The 17,081-nt window shown below is 40.2% G+C and overlaps 1 long non-coding RNA gene across 1 annotated transcript; it reads left to right on the forward strand.

Annotated features, from left to right (window-relative positions):
• The first annotated feature begins 10,099 nt into the window (after positions 1-10,099).
• On the forward strand, positions 10,100-11,710 carry LOC131737058 (uncharacterized). Its single transcript, XR_009328623.1, has 3 exons — positions 10,100-10,210; positions 10,624-10,726; positions 11,069-11,710. It is a non-coding gene; the product is annotated as an uncharacterized LOC131737058 (long non-coding RNA).
• The last annotated feature ends 5,371 nt before the right edge of the window (positions 11,711-17,081 follow it).

Below are 17,081 nucleotides of genomic sequence, written 5' to 3' on the forward strand. Positions count from 1 at the left end.
TACACAAGCTGCCTGCTGTCTTTCAAGAGGAAGGTGCATATTAAGACACTTTCTCAATAAACAGTCATAAGCATTTTGTACCTTCCAAACTGCTCTCTTAAATCCCTGTTATGTTTCTTTGCATGGTTTTGCTTTACTTGTCAAGACAATAATTCTGTTACATTCCTTTTACGAAAGCAAAACATAAAAGATTTTACTTACATTACTGTTCACATTTATTATTAATAATTTGTATTTTAAAGTTTTGTTTATTTTTTCCAATTCATAAAATAAAATAAAACCACGTCAGACTTTACTTATAACCATTACAGAATTACCAGTAAACTGCAATAACAATTTTTTAAAACTGTTATTAACAGAATTTCATTTATTTAATGTATACTCTAGAGTTAAATAGTGTAATGTATACTTTCTTTCCCTAATATTATTTTAGCCAAATTAATAACATGTCTTTGATTTTTCATGCAATTTATAATCCAAATATTTATGATTCTTAAAAAAAGTCACTTCATTCATGAAAACATTTTTAATAAAACATTTCCAGGTACAATTCTTAATCTGTTCCATTTGCACAGTCACCTTATCAAACAGAAGTCTCTCTCACTTACCTCTGCCTGCATGTAACGCTTCAATAAAGTGCTGGCAAAGTAAACATGCTCTGCAGGTCTCTGTGGTTTCAGCATGCAGTTCTGGGCACCAGTATTCTCTTTGCTGATATAGGATCCCCTTAATACACTGTAGTGCTCCTATTTCTTGTTGAGCTTTCATCAGAATAGCCCTCCTGCTTAATATAGGAGGTACTATTCTCTTGCTTGTTTTAAATAAACAGTATGTACAGTACTCCCTGCTCCAACTGGTATTTGTCTTCATCTGGTGGACATTCAAATAGCAATTGATTGTCAATAAGCAAATTAAACACTCTGGCAGTTACTGCCTGAAAGGTTACATTTTAGTTTCCCTGTACTGCTCCTTGTGCTAATTGATCAGCACAATTGTTACCTACAATTGTAACCTCCTTCCCCCTCTGGAGACCTGCTGCATGCTGAACACTGATTCTGTTACCCCTCAATTTTTCAGTCTCCTTGGCATGTGCTATAGGTTTGCCTCTATGGTCAGAGTAACCATTCTCTTTCCAGGATAGAGAGTGAATATCGAATGCTTAAGCGCAATAGCTGGAGTCTGCCACTAGTAACATGGTCTAGTGTCCCCAGTATTTGAGCCATCTGAAGTCCCTTCAAGAGGGCTTTTGCTTCTGCTATTTGAGCAGATCGACCCGACACCACTTCAGAGCGGTGTTGAGTTTCTTCATAAATTCCATTATTATTTTTCCAGCTGAAAGTCCTATACCACATACTGGGTTGCCTTTTCTAGCAGGAACCATCGGAAAATATCAGCCAGTCAGGTACAAATATTGGTTGTCCTGCTGTTGTGTTTCGTTCCTCCCATTCTTGAGATTTTTGGAATTTATTTAGAGGCTAGCCCAGTGACGGTGGTATAGACTCTTTTTTGGATCAGCTAGCAAAGCAATCCATCTATCCCACATTAGTTGCAGCGCTTTTATGTTTACCTTTGTTAGGGTAGCTAGTCCTGGGGTATCACTGAAAACTTCAATAGGGTTGTCCTGGGCTAGGTTGAACAGATACGGGATGTGACAGAGATCAAATGATTCTAGGTGTTAGATCTCCCTCCAGACCTGTGAGGGCGCTGTGTAAAGGGAACAGAGTACCCTGGACTAAATGGCATGACAATTTATTCCTTGGGTTAGGTGGAAGTCGGCCATCTAGAAAAGAGGCGGAGCTACAGTACTCAAACTCAATGACCCGGATGGGAAACGGCGTGGCATCCGTGGATTGGAGGAGCGGATGCGCTCGTTAACCTAGGGGTCATGGGGGAGGGTATATAAGGGTTTGTAGTGTAGGTGATCTGTTCCTTGGTAAATGGTTAGATACAACCTACAAGGAGCCCGTGTTACGTTGCTGAAAACCGTGAGTTTTGTCTTGTGTTTGTTAGTGTTTGTTGTAACTGTCTGTCTGTCTTAAACTAGACCACTAACACGATATGGAGCTGTAGCGCAAGCCAGCATCAACCAGGACATCACTTTCACCCCTGCATTCACGGAGAACTGTATTACACCACAAGCACCTATTCACTGTCACTAAAAACTGTGTTTGTGTTCTGTGTTTAGTGTGGGTGTACGTAAACTGGACTTTTTGGTTACGGGTCAAACCCGGGGATTAAAAACAATGACAGCGTTTGCCCAGCCTGACCTGTATTGGCTGTTTTGTGTTTGTTTTGGTTTGAACTTTTATTTTCGCTCTGTGTGTTTTTTTTGTTAAAACCTTTTATTTTATTTTTGTTAAAAAAATGAAAATAAACGTTGCCGCAGCGTCCTTTGCACCGCGGTATTTTACTTGTTTGTTTTTCTTCCTGCATTCTGGCCTGACGTCACCACTCAGCCAACCCTGTCACACGTGGTGTCCTGCGTAGGATTGCAGCGCCTCCAGGACCCAGGCCAGAAAAGGTACTGCTGATTTTTTTTTATTGCTTTGAAGAAAATGTGAAGGAAAAGCTGCAGGAAACAGCAACAGTGACACCTGCATCACCAACAACAGCTGCCACCAGGGGATGTCAGCCAGGTGTACGTTGTAGACGAGTGGTGCCCTGGTTGTGGGGGGTTTGGGCACACAGTGGCCATCTGCCCCACCCAATACCAGGGAGAGGAGGTGGCACCCTGGGGAAGACCCCAGAAGTGGGAAATACCAGCTGCGGCCGTAGAATGGGAGCTGCTTCTGTCTCCACCACCTCCACCAGCAGAGGGAGAATGCCTGCTGGTTCCATCTCCGCCAGCAGAGGGGGCATGCCTGCTGGTCCCCCCGCTGCAGCCAGAAGGGGAGCAGCCCCTGCCGTCTTTGCCGCCAGAAGGAGAGGTGCCTCTGCCTCCTCTACCACCACCTTCACCAGGGGGAGAAGTGGAGCTCCCGCTGCCACCTTCATGGCCAGGGGCTCCCCTCCCGCCGTCGCCTCCTGAGGGTCCGCTGCCGCCGTCGCATCCCGAGGGTCCGCTGCCACCGTCGCCTCCGGTCGCCAGCTCTGCCTTGCCCGGGGACGCTGGCGCTTCACCGCCCAGGGATGTTTGCCTTGTTCCGCTCAGGGATGCCACGCACGTTCCGCTGGGGAAGCCACGTCCGCATCGCTTGGGGTTGCCTGCTGCTCCGTCTTGCCTGGGAGAGCTATGTCTTTTTTGTCTCCTAGGGTCGCTGCTGGCTCTGCTTTGCCTGGGGTCGCTGCAGGCTCTGCTTTGCCTGGGGTCGCTGCCGGCTCTGCTTTGCCTGGGGTCGCTGCCGGCTCTGCTTTGCCTGGGGTCGCTGCCGGCTCTGCTTTGCCTGGGGTCGCTGCCGGCTCTGCTTTGCCTGGGGTCGCTGCCGGCTCTGCTTTGCCTGGGGTCGCTGCCGGCTCTGCTTTGCCTGGGGTCGCTGCCGGCTCTGCTTTGCCTGGGGTCGCTGCCGGCTCTGCTTCGCCTGGGGTCGCTGCCGACTCTACTTCAACTGGGGTCGCTGCCAGTCCTGCATGGCAGCAGGAACTACTGTGACCGGAGCCCCACAGAGGGGAGCTGCCAGCCATGAAGAAGGGGGGGGAAGGTCAGGAGACCAGCTTCCCCAGCAGCACTTTCGCTGCTGGAAATTGTGTGGCCGGAGCCCCAAAAAGGAGAGTTGACGGCCATGAAGAAGGGGGGAAGGTCAGGAGACCAGCTTCCCCCGCAGCAGTTTCGCTGCATGAGATCGTGTGGCCGGAGCCCCAAAAAGGGGAGCTGCCAGCCATGGAAAAGTGGGGGGAGGTCCGGAGACCACCCCCACAGGCAGCCGGGCGGCTACTAAAATTACCTTGGCCGGAGGAGCCGGCCTGTGTGCGGTCAGCCTGGCCGCTACAGCTGTTGCGGTGGGAGAAGGACCTCCCACCATGGCTGCCCCCATGGACACCTTGCTTCCCCCTCTTCCGGGACTTTGAAACTGAGGGGGGAGGTGGCCGTTAGGGCCATGTGTGCTTTACACAAGGGGGGGGGGGGGGGGGGAGGGAATATGTAACAGGGCGAGGAGCTCTGTACAGGAGTGTTTGTTTATTTTTAGAACGGGGTATCCCTCTGCCCCTGTGCAATTTATTATATTGTATTTGTTTTGTTGTTGTGTTATTGTTATTGTTATGGTTTATTCATAAATATGACGGCGGAGCCGTGTTTTGTTATTGTTTTGTATTGTTTCACAGCGTGGTTGGGAAGCCCTATCCACATTAAAAACCTTGTGCAGAAGGTGACCATCTCCCAAGCTAATTAATTGTTTAATTATTGCTAATCGGGAGATGGTCACCTGTATATAAGCCTGCAGCTCTCTGCACTCGGGGTGGGTGTACAGAGGAGAGTACGGGAGAGCAAGAGGAGAAAGGAGAAAAGAAAATTAAAAAATATACAGGTTCAGTGACAGAATAAACAGGAATATAGAATGCTCTAGCATAACTATAGGTTAATACATAGCATATTATAACTTTTTGTATGAACAGTGGGTTTTAACAGTTTGTTTAGTATTTCTTCTGGCTTTATATTCTTTAAAACACAGTACAGTTATTACAGCATTTTAACACACATGCAGTCTGTTCTGAATCAAAGTTAAAGTTCTGCAGAACCCAATTCATCAACAGTTGCCATGAATTGCAATATTGTTTAATGGATGGTACTTTTACATTGTAAAAATGTAGTTTCACCACACAGTTAAAAGTTCCACTTCAAATGAAGGTTCCATTTTATTCCAAAAGTTTATTTTGTTTTGTTCATTGTTCCAAATGTGTTCATTGTTCTCTAGATATAGGGCCTCTGATTTTTCAGGTTTTCTTTTTTTCCCTGTATTTGTGTAAAACAATTTAATTCAAGTAGACTTTATTTACAGTAAAAAAAAAACACTTAATTTAGTAGTCTACCATTTATAGTGCTTTTAATTTCAGCGGTTTTCTTAGCAATGACATTTCAGTTGTGCCAAACTAGAAAACCTTGTCTGGAGTCTGCTGGAGGCTTCCACTTTTTGTCCCATTATGAAATTCCTTCTAGAGTCACAAAAGTTGGATAAATCACCACCGAATGCATGCTGCTTAGTGAGGTTAGACTTTAAATGTAGGAACTATTGGTATGCACATAATAACAGCACAACCTGAAATGTGGATTCAATGCTGATTGGTAGTGGTATTTATCAGACTTTATAAGGTGTGACAGGATGACATCACAGCCCAGCCTTGTGATTACCAGGAAGAGACTCAGAGGCAGAGAAGTTTAAACACACTATTGCACTTTTTAGTCAAACAAATGAATAAAACAAAATGGTACAAACACTAACCAAAACACAGTGGTCAAAATACAAGGCACAAGGGCCAAAACAAAAAGACTAAAACACTCACAGACGTAAATAACACAGGACGAACGGCACAGCACAGAACATGAAAAACACTCCCCACATACCTCTAACACCAAAATTACTGTAGCTTGGCTTGGTGATTTAGTTTTATATCACAAAAAGGGTTTTTAAAAAATACATAAATACAGTAATATATGTATTGTTGTAAATTACTTTGCTACTAAGTAAATTGCAGTTCTAATAGTAATTTCTAAATTATTTTACAGATTGCTTGTGATTGCTACAACCTGTGTTTCCACTGGACCTGCACTGATCCAAAATATCAGCCAACTAATGTAGAAAGTTCAGTTTTTTCTGCTACAAATGTATGAGAAAAGAACATATTGTAAAAGGGGTACATTTTAAACTGTTCAGTTTAGGACCTGGTGGAAAAGGGATCCATGCTACACCATTGGATGGTGGTAAATTGATCCAATTACCCTGGCTCCATGCATACAACAAGAGCACCTAGTTTGAGAGGCATTAGTTCTGCTAGGAATGTGGAGTGAGGGGCTAGGAGAGTTGCTCTAAGAAAACAAGTTTAAAGATATTTTGTTTGAAGTTTTGTAGAAGAATGTATTTGATTAAACAGTTTCTCAGGAAGGGTTTACTTTGAAGAAGTTTATCTTGCTTAGATCATTTTTGTTCAAAGATTTTTTCTTTCTCTTGATTTTAAAGAAGCCTGACTTTGTGTTTCATGACATTATGTACAAAACAATATCACTCCCCATAAAAAGAATCATTCCTGTTCCCCTCACAACCCATTTTTTCAGCAAATTGAGTATTTTTTATTATTTATTTATTAGAAAGCCAGGGGCATAAGCCCTGCTATGGAATTCTGTACCTGTCAATCAGGGAAATCATTTAAGAAAATTTCTGGGGGGGGCAAAGTTGGGTCAACATTGAACATTCTCTGTCCCAAATAGCATCACGAATGAGAAAAAAACAGGCAGTAATTGGGGCAGTTTACAACGAGATAGCGTGCTGCGCTTTGTCAACATCGTTCTTATTCATAAAATAAATTATACAAAATGTGCAATACAAGTATTTTTAAAGCATGATGATGCTTCATAGCAAACTCGAATAATGTCGTTCTACTACGTCTCATTTTATAGTAATAAAGTGTGTAATGTTAGTCGTCATTTTCACTGAAACGTTTGTGTTTTAAAAGTAGATAAAGGCTTTTAATGCTAACCAAATTGCTCTGTTGCCAGCTTCCGATATCCCAGTTAAGTAAACATTTCGCAGTTACATACTGTAATTACTGCTACATTAAACAAACACTGGTACAACATTTTTTTATCTTTTTTTTTTTTACAGTAGCAGATGGGGACATTAGACTACTCTCAGATCACTGAAAACGACGTGTCATACATGGTCTTTACAAAAAGAGCCAGGCAGGGCCGGCCTTGAGGCAAGGTGAGCCCCGCCCTTTAGGGGGCCCCACACTCAACCTGACTGCCGTGAGATGTGATGTACCGTGAGATTGAATGTGTTCGTTACGTGCGCGCAAAACGCTCGGGGGTGCAAATTTGGCGCTATGGTACTAGATTCTAGCGCTAGGGTACCTCATATAGCACCAGCAACATTATATTCTGGTGCCAGTAGACATGTTTACATTTTTTAAATTTGTTTTTATTCCTTAGCAACCATAGATAGTTTCTCATTGGGTCTGAACTACTCACATGTCCCACCCACACATACACATACACAGGAGAGAAGGTTTGTGTCGTGTGGGAAAGTGGTAGCAAACATGTCGCAGTGCACTTTTACACAGTTATCAATTAAATATTAGTTCAGCAAGTCAAAAAGTTATATGGGCAATTAGTAGACTTAACAGGTAACAATACATTGTAAAAGAATGTTTTGTTACCTGTTAAGTCTACTAATTGCCTCTTCATTTGACCGCGAGTTAAGCTTTGCTAGTTAATAAACACAATGCTATGGTTAGATGCATATAATCACTGATGCTGTCGACAGTACATTCGTGTTTTGTTAAATGTGATGTAAATTTGTGTTGTATTTTGTATTAAAAAAAAATTAAAAATAAATAAAATGTAAATGGAAATAGATTTTCTCTTACAATGTTGCCTTTTTTAAAAGGCATTACATGTATCAAGAATAAATTATTTTATGGGCTTTCTGTTTATAGGCTTGTTTTTAATTTTTAGTTTGCTTGTTACTTTTGTTGCCAAATAAAGCCCTTGTTTTTAATAGAAGTTTGATACATTTTACTATTTTGTTTCAATAGCATCTTCAAAGTAAAATATAAAAATACATTGTAACAAAACCAGAGCGTGTGAGCAGAGTGGAGCTCACAGCTCAGAACCAGAGCGTGTGAGCAGAGTGGAGCTCACAGCTCAGAACCAGAGCGTGTGAGCAGAGTGGAGCTCACAGCTCAGAACCAGAGCATGTGAGCAGAGTGGAGCTCACAGCTCAGAACCAGAGCATGTGAGCAGAGTGGAGCTCACAGCTCTATTTCTTTTTGAATGCGCTCCACTCCATGGCTTTTATTTCTGCTGCTAGCTCTGCTCCATTGCTAGTGCAAATCACTTCCAAAATGTATATCTATCACTATGCCTCATACTCTTTTCACTCTTCCTTCTGTTTATCTGTAAATAACAACTCAAAATATTGTACTGATATTTAAAACCTTTATACAGTATGTAATGTGCACGTGACGTGACGTTCTATATCGTTAGCACCAAAAGATCAGCATATGCCTCAATTTAAACCGTGGTTATACTATTAAAATATACACTGCGGTAAAGTGAGCACGCTATTATCATTTTGGTTGATGACTTTTCAAGTATTTGGATTGTGGCATGATAAAGTACGGTAACATTTTACGATTATGAACACGTTTTCTAAGTTTTTTTTATTATTATTATTGTTTTCTGCACTGGTATCTAATGTATTTTTTTCTTCTTTTTTTTCTAGGGAATATTTTTTTAACTATTGTGTAGGCTGCTATTTCACGCACTTGGGACATCGGCTTGCTGCTTTTCCCAGGCAGAGATCACACACTATAGCTGCTGCAACGTAGCCTGAGGATTTCTTTTGATATTTTTGGTGTCATTTGGTGGGGAGACACTGGGTGGGGTATTAAGATACATTAATATATATTTTTGTATACTATATATGGGGTGCTTAAATGTTGTATTTTTTCTCAGAGTTAACTTAAATCTTGTATTTTATTCCCCAGATTTATAAATGTTTTTTCTTTAAATGTGTACATTCAGATATAATTTATAAATCTTAAAATATTGAGCAACTTTTCAACATTTAAATGCTAAATCTTTAATATATATATATATATATATATATATATATATATATATATATATATATATATAGTTATTAAATATTTATTTTGAGAATCAAGATTTAGCTGTTCGCAAATAAATCTGGATTTTGTGAACTTAAATATTTAACTAAATCTTAGAAGTCCCCAAGGGAATGTATATTTACAGTTTTTGTCTTTTTTATGGCAATTCATTTTAGCTTCTAATATTAAACTGTCAAGGGTATTGCCAGATGTTGATGTTAAATTGTAATTTAGCATAACTATGTCCAAAGCAAAGAATTCATTAAATAATTTTTAGGTTTGTTTGTTGAAAAAGTTTTGTGCTACTGAATTTGCAAATGTTATTTATGAGTATAAGTTTATTTATTTTTTATTTATTACTGTTATGAGATAAACACTCTGAATTTGTTATATGCAGGGGACTTGAGTAGACATGGTTCAACTCTTGTCTATCAGAAGTATGGAAAAAAGATCAAGGAAGTTGCAACGAATGATAAAGTGCAGGTATGAGTTATTAAGAAGTCCTGGAAGGTGTTTTTTTCAGGGATTTGTAAAGGATAGCCCTAGGGCAGACAGTGTTGTATACTAACTGTGCCTTTAATACTGTAATATTTGGGTTCGGATGTAGTGAAGAAATGACTGTAATATCACAACTCAATTAGATGCAGACAGATTACAATCCAACAGTTTTATTTAAAACAGCTCACACGATGTCAACAACAACTGCCACCCCTTACCCACTCTTCCTGGTGTTGTCAATAAAGCTTATCAATACAAAACCTTTAAATAACTTTATACAAACAATTAGAAGGCAAACACTCACACACTATTAAAGCAATACTGCACAACTAGCTTAATGCTGCCAGGAGAGTTTAACCAACTTACTTACTAGCCTTTTAACAGTAAGTATTTTCCTTTATTATTAATAATATCTTATTAATGCTGTTTTACATGAATTATTAATTTTGTAAATATAAATGTTAACCTAATTTTAAAATACTTAATAATCCTAAACAATAACAAAAATAATCTTACAATACTAACTGTTTCAATGCTTGTGGAACTTTACAAAAGACAACAGGACCCAGGGAATAATGGAAAAAAGTCAGAGACCTGAAGGAAATCCATTTCTATGGAAGAAAATCTACAAGTCTTGACGACTTCATCAACTCATACCAGAAGAATCAGAAAGCACTACTTCAAGAATATAAAGATGAAGTTCTCAAGACCAAATCAGTAAGATCAATTACATCCTAATGTTTTCATTGAAGAAGCAACATATAATACATATGTCATACATTTAAAAACGTTGTAATGATTATTATTGTTATGAGTTGTTTCTAATTGTTTTGTTTAGCAGAGTCTTCACAGAACACTAAGGGGGGTCTGGGAAAAAAAGAAAGACAACTGAAAGAAAAGGAATATATCTCAGTCCACCACCCAAACCATTTAATTTCAAATTTCATCCAAGGTGAGCTTTGTTAAATTATTTGATTGGTTATGTCTTTATCCTCCTCCATTGCTCCTTCTCTTTTTTGTAGTTCTTTAGACTCTAACTATTGTAGGATTATCAAAAGAATTTGAAACGCCTCATATTTAAATATTAAAATTATTATTTAACATTAGTCAGTCTTTCTCTTTTCACATACTTTCTATCTACCTTCTGTAGTCAAGCATTACAAATGGAAAGCATTATAGATTTTCCAAAAAGAACTATCTGAATTACAGTAACCATCCATATTGCTGTTTGGTGTCAAATGCAGTTAGTAATTTATTTTACAGAAAGTCTGCAGCAGAAAAGGAAGACTGGGTTTCTTTTTTTAATATGCACATAAATGACTGTGGTTGTATATGTTAGCTACTATATATTTTTCATCATTTCAGATCCAAAGAAACTGAGGATTCCAGGAGGAGAGACATTCAGAAGCCAGATGTCGGAGAAGCCAAAATTGAGCCTGTGAAAGGATCTTCTCCTGTTGTGAAGCAGGTAATATCATTGCTTAACCAGATTTTAAAAGTCAAACATTTTCCACATACAAAGTAAAGCTTGACAAATGTGTGCAGCACAACACATAATTCATTCATGTAAGCTAACAAATAATTTCTCTCATTACTGATATTATTAATTACATTGACTTGTGTTAACTTGAAATAAAGGAAGATCAAGTTTAGAGACTGGGCTGATTTACATCCCCTTGTGTAAAACTTAAAAATAAAATATGTGTGTGTGTTTGTGTGTGTGTATATATATAAACTCCTAGTGTCTGAAATACTACAGAGCATGCAGATTGTATTGCAGAGCCTATATGTATATTTCTTTATTTTTTAGCTGAAAAAGGGGAAACCAAGCCATCTGGGGAAGGAGATTACCACACAAGCTCATCACTCCACAGCCCATTACAAGACCACCGTTCATCAGCAATCACCGGATTTGGGGGATTTTAGGTCCCCATACTGGCTAACTAGTGATGAAGTTGACATGTCATCATTCCTTCTATCAAGACAGTTTCCAAATGTTAGTGGATTCCAGTCCACACTGCTTTACAGTTCATTGTATTGTAGGAACACCTACATCACCCTGTCCAGATTCTCAATGTGCACGGAAACCACTGGGTCACTGTCAGCAACATGTTCTGTAGTGCTAATGAAATATGCGTGTATGACAGCATGTACAGTGGTGTAGATAAAAATGAAGAATCACACCATTTTGTTGTAAATGTACCTGCTATTCAGCAACAACAAAAGGGAAGCAATTGTGGCTTATTTGCAATAGCTTTTGCAGCAGCCCTTTGCCAGGGAGAGATACCAGAAACAGTAGTGTTTTCTGAGAAAAGGCTGTGAGCTCACTTTGCAGGCAGCTTGAAAAAAAGAAATATCAGCACATTTCCAGTAATAAAGAGAAAGAAAACAGAAGATGATGTTGCAGTTCTAGCAATTGACGTGCACTGTGTTTGTAGAATGGTACACAACACAGAATTAATGATTCACTGCCTGACATGCAAGGAATGGTACCACCCAAACTGTATCAGTACCTGATACAGCACTGGATGATGCCTATGAAATTTGAAATTGTTTCAAATGTAAATTTTCTCTGCAACAGTTTTAAAACACAACAGATCCACTGGCTTCGCTGTGGGCTTCATGTCGTTAATTGAATCATTCAATTTACACATTAGCAAGCAGCCCTATGAATCAAATTGAATTATCACCTAACCATCTATTTTAACTATTAATCACCTTTAGTATAAATACCCAGCGTAACTACCCCTCATTCATGTTTTCATTTTTGCAACGGAAGGTGTACTTGATTTGTGTCCTGCTTCTTCAGCAGTGAGGGGGTCCCCACCCCTCTCCTTAAAGTAGTGGTTTTGGGTTCCACTTGGTTTTTTGGGAGTTCACCTACCTCATATAATCATCTCTTCTTCTCTGCACACTCACTTTCGTTTCTTGACTGCCTGCCTGGAGGAAGGGTGACCTCCCAGAGGTTTATTTCGCCCAATAATTGGCAAACATGGTTTTTGTTTTCCTCTCCTGTGTGCTGACGGACCTCACTGGCTCTGAGTGGGCAAAGCTTTTCTTTTTTTTGGGGCAATTTGTTTACGCTCCCTATTCCACGCAATCCACTTGCGGGATTGAGACCTGTTCAGATCTTTTTGGGGGTCTCCTACTCGTCCAACGGCCAGGTGGAGATCTCCGATCCGGATAGGTAATATGCCAAATTGGTTGTTTCAATTTTTATCTGCGTTGTGAAACGCAGACATTGTTTTCTATTGGTTTCTTTAAGCTGATTCCTACCCGCTGCCCTGGATTGACATATTCACTTGATCTGGTGTCTGGATCGTCATGTTTCAGCTCCCTCGATCGCCGCAGCGGCTACAGGCAGGTGGAGCTCGTCCCGGATGCCTGACCAAAAACTGCATTCACCACTGGTCAGGGGCTCTGGCAGTTCCAGATGATGCCATTTGGTCTGTGCAACGCCCCTGCCACCTTCGAACGACTGATGGAGAAGGTGCTCAGTGGGATCCCGAGACAGGCATGTATCGTTTACCTGGATGACCTGTTGGTGCACGCCCCCACCTTCTCCGCAGCTCTGCACAACCTACAGCAAGTACTGGAAAGGATCAGCGCTGCAGGGCTGAGACTGCACCCGGGAAAGTGCCATCTACTGTTGCTGCCAAACCACCTTCCAGGAGCCAGCCAGCGGAGAGCAGCGACGGCAGATCGTGGTACCAGCTCCGCTCCGCGGCACCATCCTGCAGGCAAACCACGGAGTCCCTGGGGTAGGGCACTTCGGCATCACAAAGACGCTGGTGCGCCTCTGGGCTCACTTTTACTATGGGCAATGCCGGCAAAGCGAAGAAGGGGAGCGATCCCAGGCCCCACTTCAGCAGTACCAGGTCAGCGTGCCAATGGAGCACATCAGGGTGGATGTCTTGGAGCCCTTGGGGCGGCTACCGATCGGGGTAATCGCGTGGTGCTGATCGCCATGGATTACTTCACAAAGTGGCCTGAAGCCTACGCACTGCCAGACCAGGAGGCTCCGACGATAGCAGGTGCGTTGGTGGATGGTTTCTTCTCTTGGTTTGGGATTCACCAGGAGCTGCATGACCAGGACCACCCCGCTGCACCCCCAGAGTGACGGTTTGCGTGGAGTCGGCTCACCCCATACCAAGGGAGGGGTGCTGGACACCCCTTCATCTCTGCCAGCAACAACGTAGTCTGCGGCAGCAAACCCACCTTTCCCTGTACCCCGACCGATTGGGAGCTCGCCCACCGCAGTCTCGCCATCTCCAGCGGCAGCGGGAGCTGCCTCACCGCCCTTGGAAAGGACTGGGAGGACCCACCGTGTGCACCGTAGACCTGCCCGAGACCTACCAGGATTAATTGGGCTGCTATTTAGGCACTCTATGATTTGACTGGGGAAAGGTAACGTAGGGTTATTGGAGTTCACAAAAAAAAGGTAACTTCCTTTTTAGCTTAATTATTGAGCTTATTGCTTCACTTAAATTGTTTTCTTTATGTTATTTATGTATTATCTATTAAATATTATGTTTTTTTTGGTGCATATGTATAGCTATATAATGTACTATATATCACCTTACAGTACAATAATATGACAAAAAATGGACTGAATGATAACACCCGAAAAATAATCTTAATATTTTTTTTAATAAAGTAGCCGGTGCAAATATATTATTAGGCGGTGGATTGCGCCGATCGCTTATTTTGCCCCCCTGCATTCATTGTCACTATTTTTGCTTTGAAAATAATTGGTTATTTTTTTAGCAGTCATTTTTAACATTCTAGCCTTTCAAAGTGTTTAACACAGAAACCCCGCCCCTTCAACTCTAGAGCTCTGATTGGTTAAATGTTGTGTCAAGACGTAACACAGCTGTCATGTGGTTCCAAGATTTTTTTTTCACCCAGCAACGCACAACTTATCTCGTCTGCTAGAAGTGCAATCAATCCTTATTGTTAAAGGCACAGTAGCATCTGCAATACGGGCGGATCAGGTTTTTTCAGCCGGGCGGCGACAGCCACTTTGCCGGACGGCCCGTCTGACAGAAAAGGCCTGGTGAGAACCCTGCTTTAGGCCCTGCATCAATAAACTGCTTGAGCATTCAATGAGGTGTGTCAGTGTACTTCCTTTCTGTATTGCCAATCATATAAGTGTGATCGCTTCCAGGGAGTCCTTGTAAGGGTTTTCCATTACCCCTGTCTCGTTACTAAATATATATATATATATATATATATATATTGGCTGCAGCGTAAACTCGCAAACAAGGAACAGGCTACATTTAAATATTTGATAATACTGTATATTTTCTCAAAGATTAGTCATATTAAACATTCTAATATGCTTTTCTACACCAACCATTACCACACTAAGCAGGAAATCTATAACCGGAAATGAACACTCCCCAATTATTACTGTCTTTTCGAATTCATGTATAGCTTATTTTTGTAGTCACATTTAATGGTAATCACTTGAAATGGTCGTCTCGGTATACTTGAAAGAGGACTCGGTACGTTTGCCACTTTGCTCCATTTCAACTTTTTTGCAATGTGAAACAAAACGTACTCCACTTCACTTGGAAACAAACCGCACCAAACACCGAAGCAAATCGTGGAAGTGACGTAGTTCAGCAAGCACCAAGGAAAGTGTCTCCCCTTGTCGCAACTTATTATTATTATTATTATTATTATTATTATTATTGTTTCTTCGGCGATGACTGGATGTCGTAAGCACCAAATAAACCAAAAGAACACGGTGCACAGCACATAAAGGATTCTCTATGTTGGGCAAGATGGAAAAAGTCTTTTCCAGAGAGAAGTTCTGCTCTAGCAATCAGCAAGAGAGTCGAGTGTGTTTGGAAAGTGCAATGTGAAACCAATAGAACTCTAGTGTAGATGTAGCTGCAAGTGAACCTAACAAAACACATTTCAATGCTCTTTAAAATAAACACAAGTTTGCTTGAATTTTCCTGGTGTTAAATGAACCGAAGAAAATCTGAAAAAAATGTGTTTGTTTGCAAGTGAACTATGATTTGAATCACTTGCAAATGAACTAGGTGTGAATGTGCCCTAACTAAACTATGTCAAGCATAGTTTAATGTAACAGAAATCATTTCTGAAAACTCTGTTTATAAGATAAATTAATGACATTAACTTTTTAAAATCTAAAACAGATTTTGAATGATAAGGGGTAAAATTCAAACAGCTAAAGTATGCCATGCACTGGGATCTGAAGCATTTAGGGTGAGTTTGGGCTCTTTGATACTTCCAGACAACTAACATCTTGGATGTACAGAGAGAGGCAAACAGTTCTGTTCTGCTGCATTACACTAAAGAAACTATGACTAAAATGGCAGATCATTTTCATTTTCAGATCTCAAATATTTATTTATAATTATGTTACATACTATAATACTTTATCCTCTTTGATATACTTCCAAAATTACAATCAAATGAACTGTCAATGTTGCTGTTGCTTTATACAAGGCAGTGCATCAGGAATCGCTGCACCATCAGTAACATGGGAGCACTATTTCATTAAGTCTAGGAAGTTGCTCAGACTGGGCACCAAACTTGCCATTTTTCTATTTCTTTAGGTCTCTGGTTCTTGATGACCTGAAATGCTCTCCTTATTCTGTGGCGACATTCCATCTGATTTCCCAGAGGGGCAGTAGGTACATGTGTCTTTAATAAAAAAAGTCTGTGCAATTCTGTGCTATGCTGTGGTGTGTTTGGGGGTGTCCTCGTATGTCTGGAAGTTTGTTTGAATTGTTCAATAGTATAGGAGGACAAAACACATGCTAGAAAGCTCTGTATCTTTTTCCTTTTATAAAACCAGCCATTACATTTTAAGAACATAAATGATATACAGTATATACATATATACATTTCTCTCTCGTGGTTTTGATGTATAACTTACACTTCAAAAAATAATGAAATATTGAAAATGGAATTATTGAAAGATAAGTTTAGTACATGAGCAATTTACTAATGTCAGCATGTCCTAACTGTAACAAGATTTAGATTTTATTTATTTTTTTGATATTCACTAAAATAATGCAAGAAGAACTTGTGGCAACATACTGTAAGTCCTTTATCAGTGTTATTACTTTATTTTTATAAAAAGTAGAAAAAATGCTGCAATACACAGTGCCTGTGTTGCAGCTATAAAATTTACTAGAAGCTCCTGTGTTTATTTAAAACAGGAAAAACAGGAGGAAAGCTGAACATTCTGTAATTATTCAGAAAAAAAAAACACATAAATCACGAGAGGGGTCACTTATCTATGGGACATGTATCCAAACTTTTCAGAGGTCTCAGATTACATTTATGGAGAGTTACTGACAAGAAATATAATATAGTGGACACATTATGTTGATTACATATCAAATAAAAACAATAAAGTTTACATCTGTGCATGTCAACTTGACAGTATGACAGGGTATTAATCAATGTAATTGTTCAATCACCAAGTGAAATTTTTTAAAGAAATGAAAGGGCAGTAAATGATACAGCTGCTTATTGTGTAATGGTTCAACGTCTGTAAAAACTAAAAATAATAAAAACAATAATGCTGGAAGTAGGTCTTTCAAAAACAGGTCCTGTTTTTGGGGGTTTTAACAATTTAACCTGATTTCTCTCCCCTGAATGCTATTTTCTGCATTCAGGTTAAACCCAAAAAGGCACATACTGGATATGAATAAACGTATGCGCAGTCTGTGATTCAAATGCAACAGAGCAGAACTGGCGCCGATGAAGGCAAGCTGATTTACCTATTAGAAAAATGTGGCTTCTTAGTGAAATATTTATAAGTATATATATATATA

The sequence above is a fragment of the Acipenser ruthenus genome, chromosome 4 (assembly GCF_902713425.1).
Source record: "Acipenser ruthenus chromosome 4, fAciRut3.2 maternal haplotype, whole genome shotgun sequence".
In the NCBI taxonomy this organism is placed as follows: Eukaryota; Metazoa; Chordata; class Actinopteri; order Acipenseriformes; family Acipenseridae; genus Acipenser; species Acipenser ruthenus.